At 38.3% G+C, this 23,567-nt stretch overlaps 1 protein-coding gene across 9 annotated transcripts in view; it reads right to left on the bottom strand.

The window, feature by feature from the left end:
• Nucleotides 1–23,567, bottom strand: part of LOC117414489 (E3 ubiquitin-protein ligase MARCHF8-like) — a 112,860-nt gene that overhangs the window by 37,575 nt on the left and 51,718 nt on the right. The gene's annotated exons all lie outside the window — the stretch shown is intronic.

The raw sequence follows: 23,567 nt of genomic DNA, 5'->3' as shown, positions 1-23,567 counted from the left end.
ATTTAAGCCAAGTGCGCCGTGTTTCTGCATAGTTTGAAATTTGAATGTCCCGGGACATTGAAAAGAATTGTGGGGTATGTGGGATCGAGTCATAGAAGTTAAGGTATATTTCAAGGTTTTAAAATGACATTTCCCACAATTCTTTTCAACGTCCCGCACCTGCCTATTGTCTGAACACCGCAGAGCAAGCAGGGGCGGCACATTCAAATTTCAAACTACACAGAAACACGGAGCACTTACCGACTATCTCTGTTGAACCGAATACTGTTTTGTTTTTAGCCATATTAATTAATTTTCATCAGCAGATATGCTCTGGATGCAATTACAGTGCTGCCACTCCTACAATTATATTAAGCAAGGTTTTTGTGTAAATGGTCTTTGCTTTGAAATGCACTACCCAGCAGAGGGAACATACAGGAACTGCTGAATTTATCCTGAAATCATGTGAATCACTACAATTTGACACAGGTGGAGGCCACTTAACTTGGTGTGTGATTTTGAAGGTGATTGGTTACACCTGAGCGAATTTAGGATTGCTATTACAAGGGGGGTGGACACTTATCCAACCAAACTATTTCGGTTTTTATTTTTAATTAATTTTCTACAAATTTCTAGAATATTTTTTTCACTTGGAAGTTGTGGGGTAGGATGTGTAGATAATTAAAATAAATAAATAAATAAAAAAATAACAATTTGAATGCATTTTAATTCCCGGCTATAAGGCAACAAAAGGTGAACATTTTGAAAGGGGGTGTAGACTTTCTATAGGCACTATATATATATATCTATATATATCTATATATATTGTAACAGCAGCGGGAATGTGAGACAGCTGGGAGGGGGTTAAAACCTCCCTGAAGAGAAAGAAATGCACCTTTATTGTTTAATTGTTTTGTTTTTCTGTTATTCAGTTTTGTTAACTGTTTTATTGTTTAATTTAATTTGCTAATTGTTTTGTTAATTATTTGCGGGGGGATATTTAAGAGAGGCAGCGAGTATCGTCGTGGCTGCTGAGTAGAAGGAGGCAGATAAGGTGCTCTGCTTCCGTGCAGTCTAAAAAAAAAGTAAGTGCTGTGTTAAGCGTGTGTGTTTTGTTGGTGGTCACAGGTAAACGGCTTAGCCGTCCTGCAAGTTAGTAAGGGAACAACCTGTGTAGTCAGCGCTCCAGGACGGAGTTTTTGTTTTGTATTTGTTTATTTGTGGGTTTATTAAAAAAAAAATAGCGCAACCGCGCTTAAAAAAAAAAAATCCATTTCTGTTGTGCTGGGTCGTAATTTTAAAGGGGCACGAACCCGTGTGTGGCGTGATCGATTACAATATATATTATATAAAATATATATATATATATATATATATATATATAAATTTCGTTTTGGTCAGGCTGAAGCTTGAAATATTTTTTGAGGATCCAGCTATGGAACCCACTCTTACCTTCCTCTCTGATGACATTTTTTTTTTTTTTTTTTATCAAGACCGCTATGCATGTGTGGTCATGTTAGTTGAATGAAAGTTCATGTAAGGCTTGGCTTGCACTGTTGAATCGCTTTCAGATTTCCATGTTATGCATTAGCTATAGTCCTTTAAAAAAAAAAAAAAAATGTAACAAAGTATTTTTTCATATAAAATGTATTGCATTACCACATTTAGTTACCTGTCTGAAAAATGAAACATTACAGTTACAAGTTACTGAAAAAATTGTATGAGATTCCAATACAGCGTTACATATAACGCACTGCTTCAAGCCACGTAAATGCTTAAGGAGGTGCAGCTGAGGTGTTCATTTTGTGGTAGATATTCAAGAATACGCAAATCTTTTTTTAAGGGAATATAGCACATTACAAAGGATCGTAAATGCATTAGAAAGAGAATGCAAGACAGATTCCACAGATGGATTTATTTTAAAAGATTTAAAGCAAGCCAAATACATTTGTCTTGGGCTGACTTGCGTGAACACATGTGCCTGTTTGACTTGAGGCTAAATAATACTCAGCTGCTTGAACTGGAGGTGAACTTAAAGAACTATTGTTGAATGCGAACTGCAACACTGTTCAACAAAACAGAAGTCTGAAAAGCCATATGGCTTATTTTACTGATCTGCATTCATCATACTATGGGAAACTTACTTTTCAAACCCGACAATAAATGGAGGAACTCTGAAAAAGGCAGAACAGAGCTCCCTATGGTTATATTATCTGGAGCAATTCCAGTTTCCCCAGGAAATGTATCTTTTTGTTACATTTTAAATTAGTTAAGTCATTTCATTTTTAAGTTTTATTGCCCAAGTCTTGAAACACCCTTTGCGACAAGCTACTTTTACAATAAGCAGTTTCTTTAAAACGACTCAAAACAGTACATTATAAAAATACATTTGGTCATTGTATAATAATCTGTATGCGTCCAAACATTTGCATAATGCTGCACTGCCAATGTCCAAAATCATTCTTCTGGAGCATCTCTCCTGTGCCAAAAAAACATGACTTCCGCATGCCAATGAAGCATTGTGTAAGCTATATTACCTGTCTGTGTGACAAACATGGTCTGTCTAATTTTCCATTTCGTGTAGTAGACATCTTTCACATTATACATGTTTCCTTCGCATGTTGTATTTTGATGTATTATTAGGATTAATGTTGCATTCAACTGAAAAAAAAAAAGTCGGTGCTGTGTAAGTGGTTGCAGGGAACGTCCGAAATAATGCCAGACAATATTTCAACATCTGATTGTTCAGAAACTAATAGTGAGATGGAATTTGTGGCCGAATTCGACTTCCCCACTCAACGGTGTGTAAATGATTGTGCATGTGTTGTGTCAGGAAAGGCAAATGAAAACCAAATACGAAGGTTGAAAAAACACAATTTTTTTTTTTTTTAGGTCAGCTCATCCTCAAAAACCTCATTCTGAAAGCAAATACATTGTTTCAGTTTCCATTCTGCAAACATTCTGAATCAGCTGGAGCTATATCTCAGACTTTGGGGACATATATTGAAATAACACAGTGCTGCTGTAATTGTGGGTAGGTCCCTTCATTAGCTGGAAATGAGAACAACTCCGTCTTGGGTTTTCTTTTCCCTGCAACCACTTACACAGCACAGATGTTTTTTTTTTTTTTTTCCAATTGATTGCAACATTAATCATAATAACACATCAAAATACAACATGCAAAGAAAACATGTAAAATGTGAAAGATTACTACACAAACGAAAGCAGGTACAATTCCATCCTTATGGAAATTTAGACGGACCATGTTTGTCACACAGAATAGAGTGTTTCCACACGGAGGTAATATAGTTTACACAACGCTTCCTTGGGCATGTGCCAGTACATCTGACAGTACATGCGGAAGTCATGTTTTTTGGCACAGAAGAGATGATCCAATAGAATGATTTTGGAAATTGGCAGTGCAGCATTATGCAAATGTTTGGTCACATACAGGATTATTACACAATGACCAAATACATTCAGAACAGCAAAGTAGGATAGTTTATGTTTTATTTCTCATGTAGTGCTGATGTACCCTTTAAATGATTGCATCATATAATATTCTCAATTCCAATTCCTATTTCCTTTTAATCAATTCCAACACATCATTGATCAAAATTGCAATTAGCAGTGTTGTGTTCAAATGAGCTTCTCACACAGTGGCAACACATTACTTAAATTGAAGTCACTGTTAGTCAATTAAATTGGCTTCAAATGAAAGTAGTTGAACAAATCACATAAATTATGTCTCTAAAATATTAATTGCAATTCCAATCCCTTTGAAGGAATTGGATAATTCCTTAAAATAATTTGAATCAAAGAAAACTACAAAATTATATGGCAAAAGTCTACCAGAAGCCATAACAGTAGTACAGTATTTTCAATTTTTGTCAGTCAAGTATATGGAAACAGTATGTAGGCTAATTCAATACTTCAACATAACATTACTCAGCAGGTTTCATTAGACTTTATGAAGCTAAATTACAGTTTTTGCCTGCGTCTTAAATACGAGTACAGTGATGTGTGCATTAAAAACCGTCAACAAAAGAAGTGACTGCCTGAGTACACAAACAGGAATGTGACTGACTGCCCCATAAGTCGTTTTATTTTGCATAATTGAGGTTGTATCTTTGTAAATGCATCTTTATTTGATGTTTTGTTTTTGGTTTTTTTCAATTTGAGGGTGGGAAATTTGGGCTAGGTCTTAAATTCAAAGGAATACGGCAGTTAATTCTATAGGGTTATGCAAAACTTTTGGCCATAGCTGTAGGCCAATGGTAACACTGTGATATACCAACTGAACCTATGCCACATTTCCATCTGCACCACAAAACCAGTCTGTAGAACTTAATCTGATCTCATTGCAATATCAATCTGGGGCTGCAGTCAATCAACAATCCAATCTGCAACCAGGACATGTACTGTATCACATTTTTGCAGAATGGCTATTTATAATTTAATTCACCAGCCTCCAATATTTCCATGACAGTAGAATATATTCACAGCCTTCATATTCAACCCTGTTTTTTTTTTTTTTTTTTTTCTGCAGTCATACATTTAAAACATCTTCGGCACTGGCCACTCATTAGGTACAGTAAATGGATGACATTAACCCTTTGCAGTCCATTTATTAAATGCGCGTCAGACACGTCAGGTCTAATTAATTTTCACACGCGCAGTTAATTTTAGACGCGCTGTTTAAAAGTATTTTTTTCCACAGTGAAACGGGTTTAAATGGCCCTGCATATCAACAAAGCACTCACTAGGCATCTCCAGCCCCGCCCCACCCTTTCGTTCGCTATAGCTTTCACCTATGTAAGAAATAAAATACTAAAAATAATAGTCGTACATACCGATCGATCATCGTTTTATCACCAAACTCCTCAATAATGCGATCCAAGTCATTATTTTATTACTATAACATCTGAAAAAAACTCTGCAAATGTCCATGATAGTCTCTGTGCGCTGACGCACTCATCCAGCTTGTTTACTATGACCGCCCCGTTACCTGATACCAGGGCCATGTATGACTATTCATGAGATATTGTTTTTTTTTTTTTTCGACTTGTCTCGGCTCCTGTCGCTCCCACTCGGCAATTGAATGGTTTTCTCGGCTTTTTCCGGAGAAAAAACGACTAAAAACCAGTTTTTTGCGTTGCTATAATGATGTCGGACCCAGTACGACAAAGGACCTGAGAGGAATAATTGCAATGTCGGACCCAGTCCGACAATGGACCGCAAAGGGTTAACATCTGAGTTCACAGACCCCAATTAGCATTAATGTGGGCGGCAGTGTGGAGTAGTGGTTAGGTCTCGGGACTCTTGACTAGAGGGTCGTGGGTTCAATCCCAGGTGAGGGACACTGCTGCTGTACCCTTGAGCAAGGTACTTTACCTAGATTGCTCCAGTAAAAACCCAACTCTATAAATGGGTAATTGTATGTAAAAAAATAATATAATTGTATGTAAAAATAATGTGATATCTTGTAACAATTGTTAGTCGCACTGGATAAGGGCATCTGCTAAGAAATAAAATATAATAATAATAATAATAATAATAATAATGTTTCACTACCTTACAGGTAACAATTATTATAAACCTTATTGAATGTTGGACACTGCCTCAGCCAATCTAGATGCAGCATGTCAGGTCGACATCTAGCAGTGAATACCCACTAATGTAAGCAAAAGGCCTCATTAACGGTTTTAAAACAAGCAATATTAATCTGCTTTAATTCAAAAAGTAAACAAAGATATACAGGAATATTTGGTGTGTTTAAAGTTAGTATTTAGGGACTTGACAGATCCATTGTTAATAATAATAATAATAATAATAATACAGTGTAATTAATCCGAGATATATCTAAATAACAACGTTAATCTTAACAATGTAAAATATATTTAAATGGTAGTGTTTTCTACTCTAGCAGTACCCGAAACAAAAGCAATAAAAATCACCACTGATTGTTACCACCGGTAACAATAGTCATTTCAAAATGTTGAGCAACAAGTCCTCCGAATGGAATTGTATCAGACGAAAAACAAAGCAATATTTGAAATATTTCGTTGAAGAAAAGAAAACCACTCTGACAACTGAAATGACATTTCTTACCATTTCATGTAACGAAAAAACAAAACAAAAATGTTCTACATTTGACGACAACACAACTAAATACAGGGGGAATTATGTGCTTTGTAAGAATTCTTAAGAAATACTGTACTGTTACAGACCCAGAAATATGTTTTTCTGATTGCATGAAGATTGCCTAAAGCTCCTGTCTGTTTTTACTTAAAACCGAAAACATTTCTGCACACCTGCTTGACATTTGAAATCATGTGGTATGAAAACAGGCCTGTGAGGGAAATATCCTTGGGAAGATAATGGCAAAAGTAAGTACTGAAGCAGGATTTACAAAGCATTTAATTTGTGCAACTGCTATACAAATCCTCTCCTGTGTTGAGCTACACAATTGGCAGGTCATGTATAACAAAAATAAATCCTCAGTATGAAGCAACTGGACGACGTTATTTTGTTACTTTGCTGCAGCAGATACATAACACACCGGTAAACTAGAACTGTCTGTAGCAGAAATTGAAAAAATTGCATTTCCTCTTCCTTGACCAACACAAGTATCTTTACTTATTAATTTTTTACTGTAACAATTTCTTTATAGGCTAAATAACACGTTACTGTTGCATTACTAGTAAACAGTCATTCATTTTGGACTAATATATATTTTTTTTTTACTGAACTCTCAGAGTACCAACTCTTTCAGCAATGATTTCTTCAATCATATGACTTCATCAAGAGTGTTTCAAACATTCTATTTTAAAATTACAAAAGAATATTTTATTAAAACCCATTTATTAAAAATTGTGAGAGAGGCTAACTTTCCCAAAAATATCCCTTTAGTATGGTTTATAACAGCACTGAGAGCACTCAGCCCTTCAGGCTTTGAGACCAACCACCCACTTAAGTCATTATCTGCCAGTTAGAGACCTCCCACGTCAGTCATTAATGCTTAGTTATCCCTAACTGGGGATGCGAAGGGGACATAGTGGACACACACACACACAGGTACTGGAACACGTCACATGTAAGAATGGGTTATCCAATTGTCATGAAACTTAGTATTAAAATGATTTATCATAAGTTATTGAGAGTACCAGATTCAGGGGATATAGGGTGTGTCTGTCTGTCCGTACATATGGTGAACTGCTTATTAAATCGTAATACATATTTCATTGCTAAATTCTACACTATTCTGTACATACTGTTGATATATTTCATAATCATCAACAGACAGCCCTAATTTTGAATTTACAGCCAAGGTGGGGCTTGCATATAGAAGGAAAAACATTGAGTGAAATAGCTCGCATCACTCAGTTTTCAAGATATCTGTAATTGACAAACCCAGGACTGGAAGACCCAAAAAGCTGTCTAACAAGGTTGAGCAATACTTGAAGATAATATCCTTAAGGAACAGAAAGAAGACAAGCGTTGAATTGACAACATAACTAGCAGAAGGCACAGGTGCCGTTGTCCATCCATCAACAGTCCAAAGCACCTTTGACCATTGTTCCATAGTCCAATTTCTGTGTTCTTGTGCATATTTTAGCCTTAACAATATTTTAGTATTGTTCTCCTTTCTTAACAGGTATTCTTACTGCAACACATCCTTTAAGTCCTAATTTCAAGAGTGACCTTCGTACTGTTGATTTGATATATACACACACACACACACACACACACACACACACACACACACACACACACACACACACATCATATATATATATATATTATATATATATCCTTTACTTCATGCAGGCAATATTCCATGCCATCATCAGCCACCTCAAAACCATAATATTTATATACTTCACTGTGCAGGCTAGTAATTTAATCTTCTCTGTGTATAAATAAATGCAAGACTCATCTAAAAGTATTAAGTACGGTGTCATGCTGAATATTGCATTATTTTGAGTTGTGTTTTGACGTTTTAAAATTACATCTCATTTATAATACCGAAAGTTCACATTTTAAAAATACATTAATAACAGTGAAGTAATCGCATGGAAAAAATGCAATGAACCACAATGACACATGCGCACACCTCAAAATAATCCCAATTATGCTTAATGCAGCATGCAAATAGCATTTGGTACCTTGTGACCACGTTTTGAATGGAAGAAAAACAATATTTATACATATCAAATTATTTAAGCCAATTTTACTGTTTATTATGTTTGGGTTAAGTTTGTTTTTAGGTGTGTATCCCTTTAAAAAAAGACGGCCCTGTTTCTTAATTAGTTTGAAAATAGGATATAGTTTCCAGTAAAGGATTGGCCAGTGAGAGAAAAAAAAGGTGAAGAAACGGGAGTAGGGTATACGAGAGAGGGTACACAGGTTGTGGATTTGTTGTTTTTTCTTGATTTATAGCTATTGAATGTTTGAAATACATTTGTTAATCGGGTTCTTAGAAAAAGAAAAACGTCAAACAATGGAATAAAATGGTTAAATAATACTTTGTGTGGTGTTTGTTTGCCTATACGAGACTAACAATGATTGGTATGTATAGGGTTTGTTGTATCTTATTATAAAATAAACTTAATTATACTACGTTTGTATTTTTAGCAGTAATAGCAATAAAAAAAATATGTGTCTGCGAGTGTACATGAATTTGTTTTTATCCCACGATATCGCAATATGGAAATTATTATTGATATATAAAAATATCGACAGGTGCCCACCCCTAATTTTATCTTTTCACTTACTGTGTGATTCTTATGTGATTATGAGGACCCTCTGTATGTGTATGCTTTACCGGTGTTTTGATCTTATAAATGGAAGCTGTAAGCAACACACCATTTGAACACTGTTCTGAGACGATTGCAACAGACAGATCCGAAATAGAAAATATATTAACTCAAAATCCATCTTCAATTAATTGACCAACCTCTCACCCACTGCTCATTGTTGACTGGATACCCTGGCAACCGCATGATAAAGTATTATGACCTACTGTGCCAGCATTATTTTTACTCTACCAGCTTTACAAAAATATGCAATTAAATGATTAAAAGAAAAGACCTCGTCTTCCAAATCCAGAGACACAATTACCCTACTCTGAACTCACTGCCTGCTCAGTCATCGTCCACCTTAAAACCTTGCACCAGGAGACAAAAACCTTCTAAAATAATGTCACAGCGAAGTTTAGACTGTGTATCGGATGTAGCAGGACAGGGGGGCTTGCAATATAAATGTTTTGTTTTATGGCAGGGACAGAGTTAAAATCTCCCTGCCAAGGTCATTGCCTTTGTTTAATTGTTTTATTGGTTTGTTTAATTATCACCTGCACCTGGCTATCATTGTAAATTAGAGCCAGGTGCAGGGTATAAAAGGGAAGCAGTCAGCCTGCTCTAGGCTGCTGATGAGTGAAGAGCCCGACTGGGAGTTGTGTTCAACTGTAAAGGAAAAAAGGTAGTGTTAAACCAGGTGTGTTTTATTTTGTGAAACCTGTATAATTAATTTTGTTATTTGTCAGGTAAATGGCTTAGCCGTCCTGCATGTTAGTCAGGGACCTGTTCAAAGTTTAGTTAGTGCTCATTAGAGCTAGGTGTTTATTTTGGTTTTGTTTGTTTATTAAAAATAGTGTGGCAGTGCTTTAAAAATTATTCCTTTAATAGTGATAAATAATATGCCACCAGCACTTTTATTCTGAAATGTGCAGTGAAATATATAATGCATCGATTTAAATAACGTGCAGGCCAACGGAATACCCAGCCTGCAACCAAGAAATGTGTTTTGTTTTTAAGCACATTACTAATTCAGATAAAATGTTTGTACTTATCGCAAGCAAAAACACACTGAATTTTAAGTTGCATTCTACCTGTTGCTGCCTCCTATGTATTATTGCTTTCCAGATTTAGCATGGAAACCCTACAGTAAATTTGGTCAAATATGACCCCACAAATCAAAATCACTTTTTAAACAGACTTTGATAAAGCCTGAGAGACAGCATGTGTTACTTACCATTGTTGCTGTTTAACAGCTAGCTCTTCCATGCCTTCATACATTTCACATACTATTAAGCATCTACCTGTTTTAAAAGCTTGATTTGCGATCCCCTTGCAATACTGAAAGTCTTGCACAAGTTGTGTTCCAAAGAACTGACAATGGGCTATTGTATACAAGGGAAAGTAAACATAAGAAACAGGACTGACTGCTAAAGCAAACTGCTTATCACACACAGAGAAAGCTTTATTATAGTCATTTTATACTGTGATTGGGAGTACCTACTTTTCTGGTTCTCATTAATCATTAATCCAGCAAGGTGTGTTCCTTTCGAAGGAGTTTTCTGATATGGATTGTGAAATAGACATTCCTACTGGACTACTGAAATAGTTTGTGCATTCTGTTAACAAACAGTTCCCTATTCTGTCTTTGCGATAAGTTATACATGTCGAGCAGTTCAAAGCACCGGGGCTATGTTGTCTAGCTCATGTAGAACTGTAAAAACAATATGCTGAAACAGCGATCAGTCTCTGAGAGGTCAGCAGAAGGCTCATTGCAGCTATACACTTTCTTATTGCTAGACTACATTCTTGAGGTATCTGTAACTGAAAACAGACACTGAGAGACCTTCAACAACATATAGCTCATAAAACTTGTATCCCAAGAATAAACTGGGAATCTTAATCAACTCTTGGTCAAAAATGGACAGCCAAAAAGCCAATACACTATACCGGTAATTAAATATCTGACAGACTTTGTGTTACCCATAACCTTTATTTGCGACCCTAAAAATCTATAAAAATAAGAACAATTTTTTTTTTCCCGGGGGGGGGGAGAAACACACAGGACAATGGGCTAAGTTTGCAAAGGTCCTGAAAAGAAAAAAACACCAAGAATTACACTTCTAATAAAAATATCTTGACTATTTACAAATCCCACAATGAAATGTTTGAGTTATTTATTTCTGATTGGGTAACTTTATTGCACTGATGACGGTTGGTAAATATCTTTTGAATTTTACCCAATGCATTGATGTACTCTATGTATGAGATGCATCATTCATTTGTGTATGCTTCAATACTAGAAAACACCCCCCCCCCCCTCCCCGATTGCTCTCTTAGTATCAGCCCCCATCAAAGTCAGATATGCTTGCCCTTTCTGATCACTGACTTGCTACAGGGAGTTCTTGTTTTATGTAATTATGAAAGGCATCTGCTTTCCTTACTTTAAGCTGTGTGGTTTCACATCATGAAAACTGCCATGGGGTTCTACAGACCACAGAACAGTTGCTTTGTTTGTGTGGTTGAACCCTTCCATGTTCTGGACTTTCAACTTTGTAAAGACATTTCTTTGTGACTTAATTCCCAGAAATGTATTGTCACATTGCAAAGTTACACAACTGGTCTCTCGGGCTGTATTCATGTGATGCTCATTTGATCTTATTATGCATCAACCAAGTAGTCGCTCAAGACCATTACATGTACTGTGATACTTATCGTATTTTGACATCAGTGTACCATTAAACCCCTAACACAGGTACAAAATGAATACGACTGATTGGAGCAGGACCACATTGTAAATTATACACCCCTAACACACAGGTACAAAATTAATACGACTGATTGGAGCAGGACCACATTGTAAATTACCTTGGCATTGCAGTGTACTTCATTCAACAGCATTTTAACAATGTTACATAAGTGTAGAATATAAGTATGGAGAAGTTAAGCTAAAATTATGTAAGGCTCTACAGTGACCACAATTAAAACATTGTCCAGTTTTTGTCGTCTCACAAAACAATTTATTTCTACATTGAGAAGGTGCAAAGGAGGGCAAACAGGCTAATCCCAAACCTTGATATGAATTCTGAAAACATGCTAAAATAATGTAATCTTTTCAGCGAGTTACGTAAAGTTCTAAAAGGTATATAATTAATAGAATGCTATTATTTAAGGGGGGATATGATCAAAGTCTTTAAAATCTTAAAAGAAGTTGACATAGTTCACCCAAACCATTACTTTAAGTGCAGTACAGAAACCAGGACCAGAGGATACAGTTGGAAATGAAGTGGAGATAGACTTAGGACAGAAGGAAAGAGACACTTCAGAGAGAGTGGTGAGGATATGAAATAGGCTACCTAATCTTGTTGAGGTAGAAACACTTGAATGCTTTAAAAACCAACTTGACAAAGTTTTGTGCACAATCGGGTACTGAAACTGGACGAGCTACTGTAGATAGGACGAATGGTCTCCTCTAGTTCGTAAATTATTTTATGTTCTTAAGACAAAAAGGTAGTTCAGAACAAAAGGCAAGATGCAATTTATTTTTCACCCAGAGAGTAATAAAACACATAATTTACGAGGTTAAGTTAGCATCATTCAAAAAACAAACAACCACTAAAACATGTGAGTATCATGATCAGAAAATCACCATGACATATAACAATGTACATGTAAAAATGCCAAGCTACATTCCAATATTCTTGAACTGTCAAAAACCAAAGAGTAGCCAAAAAATGTTCAAATTAATCTTATTGGAAATATGTAAAACTTCAAAGGGTGACATACACAGAGACGCATGGAAGCCTTCACTCTATCCCTGTCGGGGAGAGATACCTCCACAGCAGGGAGATAGTAAACACTGTGCTGCAGCAAATGGTGTGCTAACAAGGGACGAGCCTTGATGAGCCAAACAGTCCCATCTCATTTCCAGTGTTACAGAATCCATGCCGTAGATTGCAGCTACCCGATGAACTGGAACTTAAATCAAGTCTTCGCACTAGGTAGGGGGTACCTGGAAACGAACACTGTGGCAATGCTAAGCAGGAGTCTAGATGGTGTGATCAATGATTTGTGGCCAGTCATGCAAGATGGGATACAGATTGATGCTTGCCACGACAGCTATACACATTTACTATATGGATATCAAATTGGTGAACTGTGAACTGGTAATGTTTTTTTATTGAATGTATCGGGCGCTATCTGTTAATGTATTTTTTTAAAAAGGAAAGATCACTGATGTCTTAAAATAATTATAGCTAACAAAATTGTTCCATGAATGTTCCCCACCATGTACATCCATTCACTAACTAGGTCTCAAATGTCCAGTTGACAGAAAAAACATGCATTTTCATTGTAAAACATGATATCTGGTACTACAATGGGTTAAATAAATTTCTGTTTTAAGTTAGGCTTGGGAGTTAGACTATTGACCCCACCACTTCACTGGCTTCTATACTGTCATTAACCAATCCGTTGTTTCAGCTATTGACTGGCATGATCTTAGCCAATAACATGCTATGATCCAGAAGACACATCTGGAGTGAAATAACAAAGGAAGTAAAGCAGTAATAGACTTCCTGGAAAGTAAGCAAACAGAATTTTTTACCTAGTGCAGAACCAGCTGTCTGTTTAAAATGAAAATACATGTTTGCACATTTAAGACCGATGTAGTAAACGGAAAAGCAAAATGGGTAAGATTTATTAAATTATTGTGTTTAATAAGAAACTGCAGAGGCTATGTAATGGTTAGTTGTTTATTACCACCAGTGTGGAGCCTGACCCATATACTCAGGAGGGAAAGCCTAAGGCAGAGGATCAAATGGGTTAGGACAGCTCTTACATCTGCTTGAAAGAAATGTGACATAAAACAACAGTCATGCTGGGGAGTCAAACTATTTAAAAAGGTACAGGAGTGTATTTTAATCTATATTTATCACAGACAGCCACAAGCATCTATTGGATACAAAACCGTTAAATAAATAAAAGAAAATATTTTCAAGGCAGATGCGAAACTGCTTAGCAAATTCAATCAAAACAATTTTCTTTAAATACAAAAGTTTTTGGGGGGTAATTTGTTATCATTGCTTTAAATGGTGAGAAATTCAACAAACAAATGCTATCCGTTATGTTCACTGAAAGTTTACTTTTTATTCCACGGAAATAGATGGTCAACTGACCATTACTGATTAATTTTATTGATAATTACATATCCCCACTTTAATCTGTGTTCTATTCATCCCAATTGTGGTATTAGTACTCTTTTATATTGTAATTCTCTTCTTTATATTGTATCTATATGTAAAATTGTCATGTTTTTCCTACCAATAATCTGCCATGTAATATACCGTATTCGTTCGATTTTAAGACACACTTTTTTAACCATTTTTTGCTTCTCAAAAATAGCCTGCTTCTTAAATTCGAGTACAGTATAGTGATGCGTGTATTAAATCGCCAACAAAAGACGTGACTACCCAAGTACACAAACAGCAACGTGATTCACCGACGAGAAAAGACGAACAATGATATCAGTGCCCGAATACACAAGTAGCAAGGTGACATACTGCTGAGAAAAGACAAACCAAAACGTTACTGCCCAATCTCAAATAATCCATGACATACAGGCAGCCATTTTCAAAAAACATCATTAGCTTCCTGAGGAATTCAAAGAGAAGCTTTTACAATTTCAGCGTTTCTAACAAACAGTAGCACAGGTAGTGGACAAAAAAAAATTGAAACACCTGGGTAAATGATGAGCACCAAGTATACTGAAAGCAAGGGCTTCCACACAGGTGTGGCTCATACGTTAAGCAAATAACATCCCAGCATGCTTAGGGTCATGTATAAAAATGCTGGACAGGCCTGGTTGCCTATAATTATGGCCAGCATGGCTGCAAGAGGAGACCTCAGTGACTTTGAAAGAGGGGTGATTGTTGGGGCACGTTTAGCAAGGGCTTCAGTGACCAAGACAGCTCAACTTGCTGATGTTTCACGAGCAACGGTGTCGAAGGTGATGTCGGCATGGAACTGCGAGGGAAAAACATCATCAGCAAAGGGCAATAGTGGGCGGAAGCGCATACTCCAGGATCGTGATATCCGTGAATTAATTAAGTGCAAGGCAAAACAGGCGAGCAACTGCAGATCAATTGACTGCAAATTTCAACCTGGGGCGCGAGCAGCCAGTTTAATCAAAAACGGATCCACCAAGAACTCCACAGAGCAGGATACCATAGTGGCCCAACGCCCTATTAAGTGACTTTACATTGGTGTTTCCATTTTTTTGTCCACTACCTGTAGCTTGGACAGATCGGATATGCTGATCAGACCCCTGTGTTTTTCGACATGTGTGAGCAATCACATCTGGAAATGAGAAGCAGCACATAACTGTAATGCTCTGTGTGATAGCTGACAACCACAAACTGCCTCCATATGCGTAACTGAGGTTGTATCTTTGTAAATGAACATTTATGGGTGTATTTTGGTTTATTGTATATAGTGTGGGTTATGTAACATAGGTGATTTAAAATGTATGTTGGTATGTGGGCACAGGGATGTCATAATTAGTTCACGTGCATACTGTGCCGGGGCCAGACTGAAGTATTAGCAATTGAGTTCCGGCACAGCTGTATTTAAGAGTCATAAATTTAACATTATTTTTATGATTATTTTTTTTTCTTGGTCATTAAGGCTGCCAAAACAAAGCATGTACCAAACTGCATGTGTATGGACAACACAAGTAGGATATACTGCATGCAGTAAAGACATACACAAGTATATTTTAAAGGTTCAATTAAAAATGTATTGTAGCAGTTGTACCAGGAATATCAAATAACCTGTTTTTAAAATGCATTAATATAAACCATTAATTGACAGTATCAGTTACCAGGCTATTGTGATGCTAAATAGTTGGACTAATCTATTCCAGCACTCATCTTGATAGAGTAATCCATGGCATCACAGATTTCCTACTTGTTCTGAACAGGGACAGGTGTTTATGGTGGCGAAGAGGCATGAAAACCAGGATCTTATCTTAATATTTATATATATCATAGACTTTCCTGTCCTCTTGTCACTTTGTGCCTTCACTAAGTGCCATTTCAGATGGTCATGACATTCATATTAAATGCCTGCAATTGTAAATGTAAAGCTTGGCTGACCTTTAATATCCAATTTCATATTGCTTTGGGATCTTGTCACAATGATTCATATATTATTTTCCTGAAAATTATCCAAGGGGACTGATGGCAATCACATGTAAAGGATAGAAAATAGGTTATCCCCATGATAGACAGTGCTAAAATAGCATCTTTACCAAGGTTCCCAGACTACTGCCATTTCAAATAAATCATCCTCAGGGTACTCCTGATAATTAATGTCTTCAGTGAATGCCAGTAAGTACAGGGCTCTAGAATGGGTTAAAACGCTTCAAGGAATTCTCCTGATTTCATTGGCGAAACCATATTATAAAAAGCTGCAATGCATTTACTGGCTAATGGTTTATGAATACAGCCCACAGTGTTTTTAAACACTAAACAAAATGAACAAATAATAAATTTCACAAAAGCCTTGGGAAATCAACAGAAGTTCATGTTCATAATTAGCCATTTCAGCCAACAGATGTCAGTTTAAACTCAATCTAGGCTATGTATGTAATTAGCAAAAATACACTTAAACATTTAAACCTACACCCTCCCTGAAAATGTATAGATTAATTTCATGAAGACAGTTTTTTTAATCATTAAAATAGAATTATAAGTAAAGCATCATTAAACATATACATTTTAATTAAACTTTTATCTCTTACTGGGGATTAAAGCCCTGCAAGGGGTATAGTGGCGGTGGTCATATGTATGTCACACTTTGCATTTTTCCATATATCTGGAGAACAGTTTATCCAATTTTCATGATACTTGGTAGCAACATTATTTAGCTTAAGCTATTGAGAAAAAAAATATTTTGGGGATATAGGGTGATGCCTCTCTAATGGTACATCCGTCCATCTGTATGTTGCGCTTATAGCTGGAGATATCTATGACTTGATTCTTTGCGAATTCTTATTCTATACTATTCTGTACTGTTGCGCATGGTCACCTGACCTTTTCATTATACAGATAGGTGTCATTTTATATATATATATTCCTGACATTCTTGTTTAGTTATACAAATATCTGGTATAGGTATGAATTGCAGGCAAGTCAACTGGTGTGAAATCGCCCGTGAAATTCTCAAGACCTATATCAAATACACAATGTTCTGTCTCAGTTTAATCAAATCTCAAATGCAAATTTGCTTTAGTTTTTTTATGCTGTTTGTAAAAAGTATCAGCAGGATACCCAGTGCTTATGCAGATTTGCGTTCATCTATCAAAACAGCAAAGGGCCACAGGATAGGTGGGCATTATATTAATCAAAACTGATAACCTCAGGGTTGCAGCTGTCTTATTCAGTAACTGGGGTTTCTAACAGCTGGATTTAGTTCTTTTCTGAATCTCTTGATTGGAGTTTAATGAGTAATAGTCTTTTTCTGCAAAATATCTCCTAATCCCCTAAATTAAACTGTACCTCGGAACAAGCATTAGCTAAACCAAAACATGTACTCGTAGGTCTACTGGTTTGAAAACAGGGGTTGTTTGTGTGGACTGTCGGTAAATGCATCAGTATTAATAGTTGCCAAATTGTACAGCAGCCCCTGTACTTTCCATCTTGACAAGCCAGTCTCTCCTGTCTCTCCGCTCTCGTTCTCGCTCCTAACACCCACCCTGAGTGCAGAGAGCTGCAGGCTTTTATGCAGGTGACCATCTTCCGATTAGCAACAATTACACAACTAATTAAACTCGGGAGATGGTCAACTTCTGCACAAGGTTTTTAATTATTCCTGGCAGAGGACGAGCACCAATCTCGCCTCTGCAGAACACATTTTAAAAATAAACAAAACAATAACAAACACGGCACACGGCTCTTGCTGTCATATTTATTGTGTGGACTGTCGGTAAATGCATCAGTATTAATAGTTGCCAAATTGTACAGCAGCCCCTGTACTTTCCATCTTGACAAGCCAGCCCAGCAAGTTTATCCTTAAAGTAATTGTAGCTAACAAAATAATTCTATTAATCTTACCCATTCTGCACTTCTATTAGTCTCAAATGTGCATTAAAGAAATACATGTTATAGCAAACATGTATTTTCTGTTTAAAACATGATATCAGATACTACTTTAGGTTAAAGGAAGTTCTTAGTTTCTATACATTTTTTTACAGGTCATCTGTTGCTCTTGCACTTCCTGGGTCATTTCACCTCAGCAATGACTTCTGGTTCAAAGCATGTTACTGGCTTAAAGCATGTCAGTCAATAGGGCAAGTAGCTGGTTGGTTAATGAAAGGAAAGAGGCCATTGAAGGGGTGGTGACAATTTCAGGTGAATTGATCAGGAAAGTGCAACACTAACTGAAAGCATGGTTAGCAAACAGATTTCTTAAACCAAGTGTAGTACTATATGCCCCAGGCGATGCAGAGCAGCAGGCAGCCCCAGGCGATCCAAACGTGGCATCCCTGGGCGGTGGCCAACTGGCATCCCCGGGCGATGCATGACAGGGCAGCAGTGGTCCCTCGAGAGGCGACGGCGGCAGGAGGGGAGCCAGGACTAGCAGTGGTGCTGGTGTTGGCCCTATTCTCAACTGCTGCAACCTGGCGGTTTCCCCCCTAGAAGTGTCTGCCAGCCTCCTGTTCCGGTCCGTCTTGTTGTGAAGGGAGAGGCAGCTTCTGCTCCTCTCCCTCGGGTGGTGGTGGAAGCAGAGGCAGCTCCTGCTGCTCTGCTCCTGGCGAAGGCGGCAGGGGCTCCTCCCCTTCTGGCTGCAAAGGCGGCAGGGGCTCCTCCCCTTCTGGCTGCAAAGGCGGCAGGGGCTCCTCCCCTTCTGGCTGCAAAGGCGGCAGGGGCTCCTCCCCTTCTGGCTGCAAAGGCGGCAGGGGCTCCTCCCCTTTTGGCTGCAGCGGGGGAACCAGCAGGCACGCTCCCTCTGCTGGTGGCGGTGGTGGAGGCGGAACCAGCAGGTATTCTCCCTCTGCTGGTGGAAGTGGGAGTGGTACATAGTCCTCCCACAGATGCGGAGGCGGAACCAGCAGGTACTCTCCCTCTGCTGGTGGGAATGGGTGCAGCAGGTCCACCTTCTCTGCTGTGGGTGGTGGAGACGGGACCAGCAGGCACTCTCCCTCTGCTGGTGGCGGTGGTGGAGACAGAGGCAGCTCCTGTTGCTCTGCTCCTACCATTGGAGGTGATGGAGATGGGACCAGCAGATATTCTCCTTGTGCTGGCTGAGGTGGGAGCGGCAAGCACTCTCCCTCTGCTGGTGGGACTGGGCGCAGCAAGCGCCCTTCTGGTAGGAGGGGGCAGTTGAGTGGGGAATGTCCCCGCTCTCCACAGATGGGGCACCAGCAGGACGCCTCTACAGTGTGGAGGAAGGCCTCCCAGCTGATCTCCTGTGGTGGCTGTGGTGGGGCCAGCAGACACTCTTCTCCTGCAGGTGCCGGCTTGGGCTGTGGCTGTTCAGGCTCCTCCCTCTTGGGTGTTGGCTGGGTCTGGTCTCTCGCCCAGAACCACTCTGCTGCATCCCCAACTAGGCCCTGGTTCCAGGCCTCCTCATACTGAGGGTCTCCATAGGGGCAGTCCTCCCGGACGTGCCCAAACTCGCCACAGGCTCCGCAAAAAGGAGCCCCCTCCTTCCTCCACTGTTCCTGCTCAGCTGCCCAGTCCGGGGGGTCCAAATGGACTGGGAACCCGGGACCACCACCTCTTGCCCAGCTGTTCTGGCTGCTGCCGCTTTTGCTGCTGCTTCCTTCCCATTCTCTTCCAGGTAAAAAAAAATAAAAATAAAAACAAAAACCCTGTGGTACCTTTTCCGGCCTGAGTCAGGGAGGCACTGGTGATCCCACACAGAACACCACGTGTGACAGGGTGGCTGTGCGGTGACGTCAGGCCAGAAGCAGGAACCAAAACACAAAGGCAGTTCAGAAAGAAAGACGCAGCGTGCACCGTTTATTTAAATACAAAAATAAATAAAAGGTTTCGGGGCTCCCGAGTGGCACATCCAGTAAAAGCACTTGCGTAGAGTGCAGGATGCGCCCTATAGTCTGGACGTCGCGAGTTTGAGTCCAGGCTATTCCTTTGCCGACTGAGGACGGGAGCTCCTAGGGGACGGCGCTCAACTGGTCGAGCACCACCTGGGGGGGTGGAGGGCTAGGTCGGCCAGGATGTCCTCGGCTCACCGTGAACCAGCGACCCCTACCAGGCGCCTGTGGGCTTGCCTGTAAGCTGCCCAAGAGCTGCGTTGTCCTCCGATGCTGTAGCTCCTTGGTGGCTGCATGGTGAGTCCGCAGTGTGAGAAAAAGCGGTCGGCTGATGGCACACTTCGGAGGACAGTGTGTGTTCGTCTTCGCCATCCTGAGTCAGAGCAGGGGTGAGCTGAGCATAATAAAATAATTGGCCATTCCAAATTGGGAGAAAATAATAATAAAAAATAATTGGCAATGACTAAATTTATAAAAAAAAAATTAAAAAAATAAAATAAAATAAATAAATAAATAAATAAATAAAAATAAATAAAAGGTTTTAACAAAAAGACTTTGCTCACAGAGCCAAAACAAAAGTTTAAACAAAAAATAAATCACGAACACAAAAATAAACAAAACCCAGGTCAGGCTGAGCAATCTCCTTCACTGACCCCATAGGTTTAATTTTAAGTAAGTTTCTCTCTCCTGTCTCTCCGCTCTCGTTCTCGCTCCTAACACCCACCCTGAGTGCAGAGAGCTGCAGGCTTTTATGCAGGTGACCATCTTCCGATTAACAACAATTACACAACTAATTAAACTCGGGAGATGGTCAACTTCTGCACAAGGTTTTTAATTATTCCTGGCAGAGGACGAGCACCAATCTCGCCTCTGCAGAACACATTTTAAAAATAAACAAAACAATAACAAACACGGCGCACGGCTCTTGCTGTCATATTTACACATAACGATAATAATAAATACAAATAACTCATACACCAAAACACACGGCTTTCGCCATCATTTAAATACAATACCTAAATCATAATAGGGCAGCAGTGTGGAGTAGTGGTTAGGGCTCTGGACTCTTGACCGGAGGGTCATGGGTTCAATCCCAGGTGGGGGACACTGCTGCTGTACCCTTAAGCAAGGTACTTTACCTAGATTGCTCTAGTAAAAAAAAATAAAAATAAAAAATAAAAACCTGTATATGGGTAATTGTATGTAAAAAATAATGTGATATCTTGTAACAACTGTAAGTCGTCCTGGATAAGGGCGTCTGCTAAGAAATAAATAATAATAATAATAATAATACACAAATACAAAATAATAACCTGCACAGGGGCGGAGGGGGAGACCCCGTTCTAAAAATAAATAAACAAAATCCATGTACAGGGCTCCTTGCCCTGTTACAGTGACCTTCCGTGAATTCTTGTTTTTTTGCTGCACCTCGCCCGTGAAATGTACTAAAAATTACCGTGCCAAAATCATAGCCTTGGCTATAATCACTTTACTAGACATGTCACAAAGAGGTGCGGCAAACATTGGACATTTTTCAACTTGTGCACGTTACATTGCCAGCATTCATTGCTCTATTTTGTGTCGCTGTCTGTGTGTGTATGTATTGAACAACAAAAGCTCAACTTCTTTGGTGTGAATACCCCTTAAATCTTGTTTAAAGTTCAAGTTTGTAAAATGTTTCCTAGAAGTGTCTGCTTGGTTAACCACAAATTTCATGCAGAGCATGCACAAGCTGAGCATTCTTAGTTAGACAACACTGCAGGGATTCAAGTTATTTCCATCAACAAGACCCATACTACTGCAATCTTCCAAATTCTTGGGTAATGAGCTCTGTTGATTGCAGCCATATGTTTGTACAGGAAACTAGTAAATACTATGCTGTATCTCTCACCACCAGTCACATCTTCCCTCATTAAAACATGTCATTTATTTTGTCATTTTGTTTGCTACAACAAAATCCTACTTTTTGCAAATTATGGTTAAACTTTTAAATGATAAGGGCTTTGGAAACACTAATTCCATCAATGCAAACAGTGTATTATTATAGCAGCTGTTTCAATTTACATATTGGATTTTATAAACATGGAAATAACCCCCAGGTACCAAAAGTACTGGGAAAAGCAATAAACATTTAATAGAAGATGGTTCATGGTACAGTTTCACAATTTTGAATGGAGCACAAGGTCTTTGAATCCCTCGATCTGGCTTTCTCAGTATACAGACTCATACCAATAAAGTTCAAAAAGTGAATAACAAATAATAAAACAATTAAATAACTGGGGAGACATTTGAATTGTGCATTTCAAACAGGGTGAAACAGTATTTTAAAAAAAAAAGCAAAGCATTCTTGGGTTTAAAAGAAACGTATCATGGCAAACAATCATTTGAATTTGAAAACATAATATTTTGACTCAACATGAGGGCAGCTATTTAAGACATTTACATATAGCCCCTTCTACTTTTAAGTTTTATTGAAGTACATAAATCTTTGTGTTCTGGGTTCAAATAATAAAAGGTAACTAAGTCACATCCCCACTGGAACCTACTAGCAGCAACTACACTTATTTAAATGACAAAATATTCTAAATATTCAAAATCTCTGCAGGTTTTCATATAAACAGAATAAATATGTTAAATTAGCTTTTTGCCTGTTTTTTATTTAGACTGAATGACTTGTATAAGTGTTCAGTGGCTACCTCTAAGCAAATTGAGAGTGTATTTTCTCTTGCACTCTTTACATTACAGGCCTGACTTGCGAGAAATACACTGTCAACTTGATTAGAGGTTGCCAACGAACAAACATACATCCAATAATCAGCTACCTCCCCTTTGTCACTAGATGTATAACTCGAATGACAATGACAATGCAATTGACTTCAGAAGTTTATTTAAAAAAAAAAAAAGTTCTTAAAATAAATAATTGGAAAGTTTTAATAGATCTGTCTTTACACTGTTTCCAAATTCTGTTTTATAATCCAAATATCAAAAACTGAAGACTAGGCTTTAGGCAATGATTCCATTAGCTTTGTAGACTTCACCACAGTGATCTCTGTAATTCATCTGAGACGGTGTGCTGAAATTCAAAAGGGTTGTTCAAATCTTAGTTCAGTGCAAGTTAAGTTTATTGATACTCACTGAAGTGTGACTTTCTAAAATATGTAACCCATAAGATTTTAAAATACATTCGCCTTTAGTTACATTATATAGCAGTCCTATCCTCCGTGTCAGTCCATACTTAGGCTAATTTCTCTGTGTTTTTCCTTTGCTGGAGTTCCTAACATTTCCTTCCTGCCTACTGAAACTTCATGAGAAATATTTCCTTTCCAACACTGGTGACCTAATACTTCCAGACTAACATGGTGAGGTATCTTCAGAGATGTTAGCTGAAGAAGCTTAGTTACTATACTTCCTAAATCAGGGGCGTCAACTTGCAGTCCTCGAGGGCCGCAAGGTCTTCATTCCAACTTAAGCTCTCAATTAATTTAATTGATCTAATTATTTGTTCAATTGGACACATTTCATATATTTTTTCAAGGTCTTTTACAGTTGATGATTTAAAAAATGCCCTTGAAAAACAGCCTGTGACCATACAGTCCTGATCGCTCCCAGTCAACCTTCAATTTCACCCTGCCAGTAATTCAGTCACATCTCGGGAGTACAAGGGGATAAAAAAAGATGAAGATGAAAAGCATAAACTGAACCAGATGTGGGTGGATCAAACACACTGATCATGT

Source organism: Acipenser ruthenus, chromosome 7 (assembly GCF_902713425.1).
Source record: "Acipenser ruthenus chromosome 7, fAciRut3.2 maternal haplotype, whole genome shotgun sequence".
Classification (NCBI taxonomy): domain Eukaryota; kingdom Metazoa; phylum Chordata; class Actinopteri; order Acipenseriformes; family Acipenseridae; genus Acipenser; species Acipenser ruthenus.
Note: the sequence above shows the minus strand (reverse complement) of the source record. Positions and strands in the feature narration are given on the sequence as shown.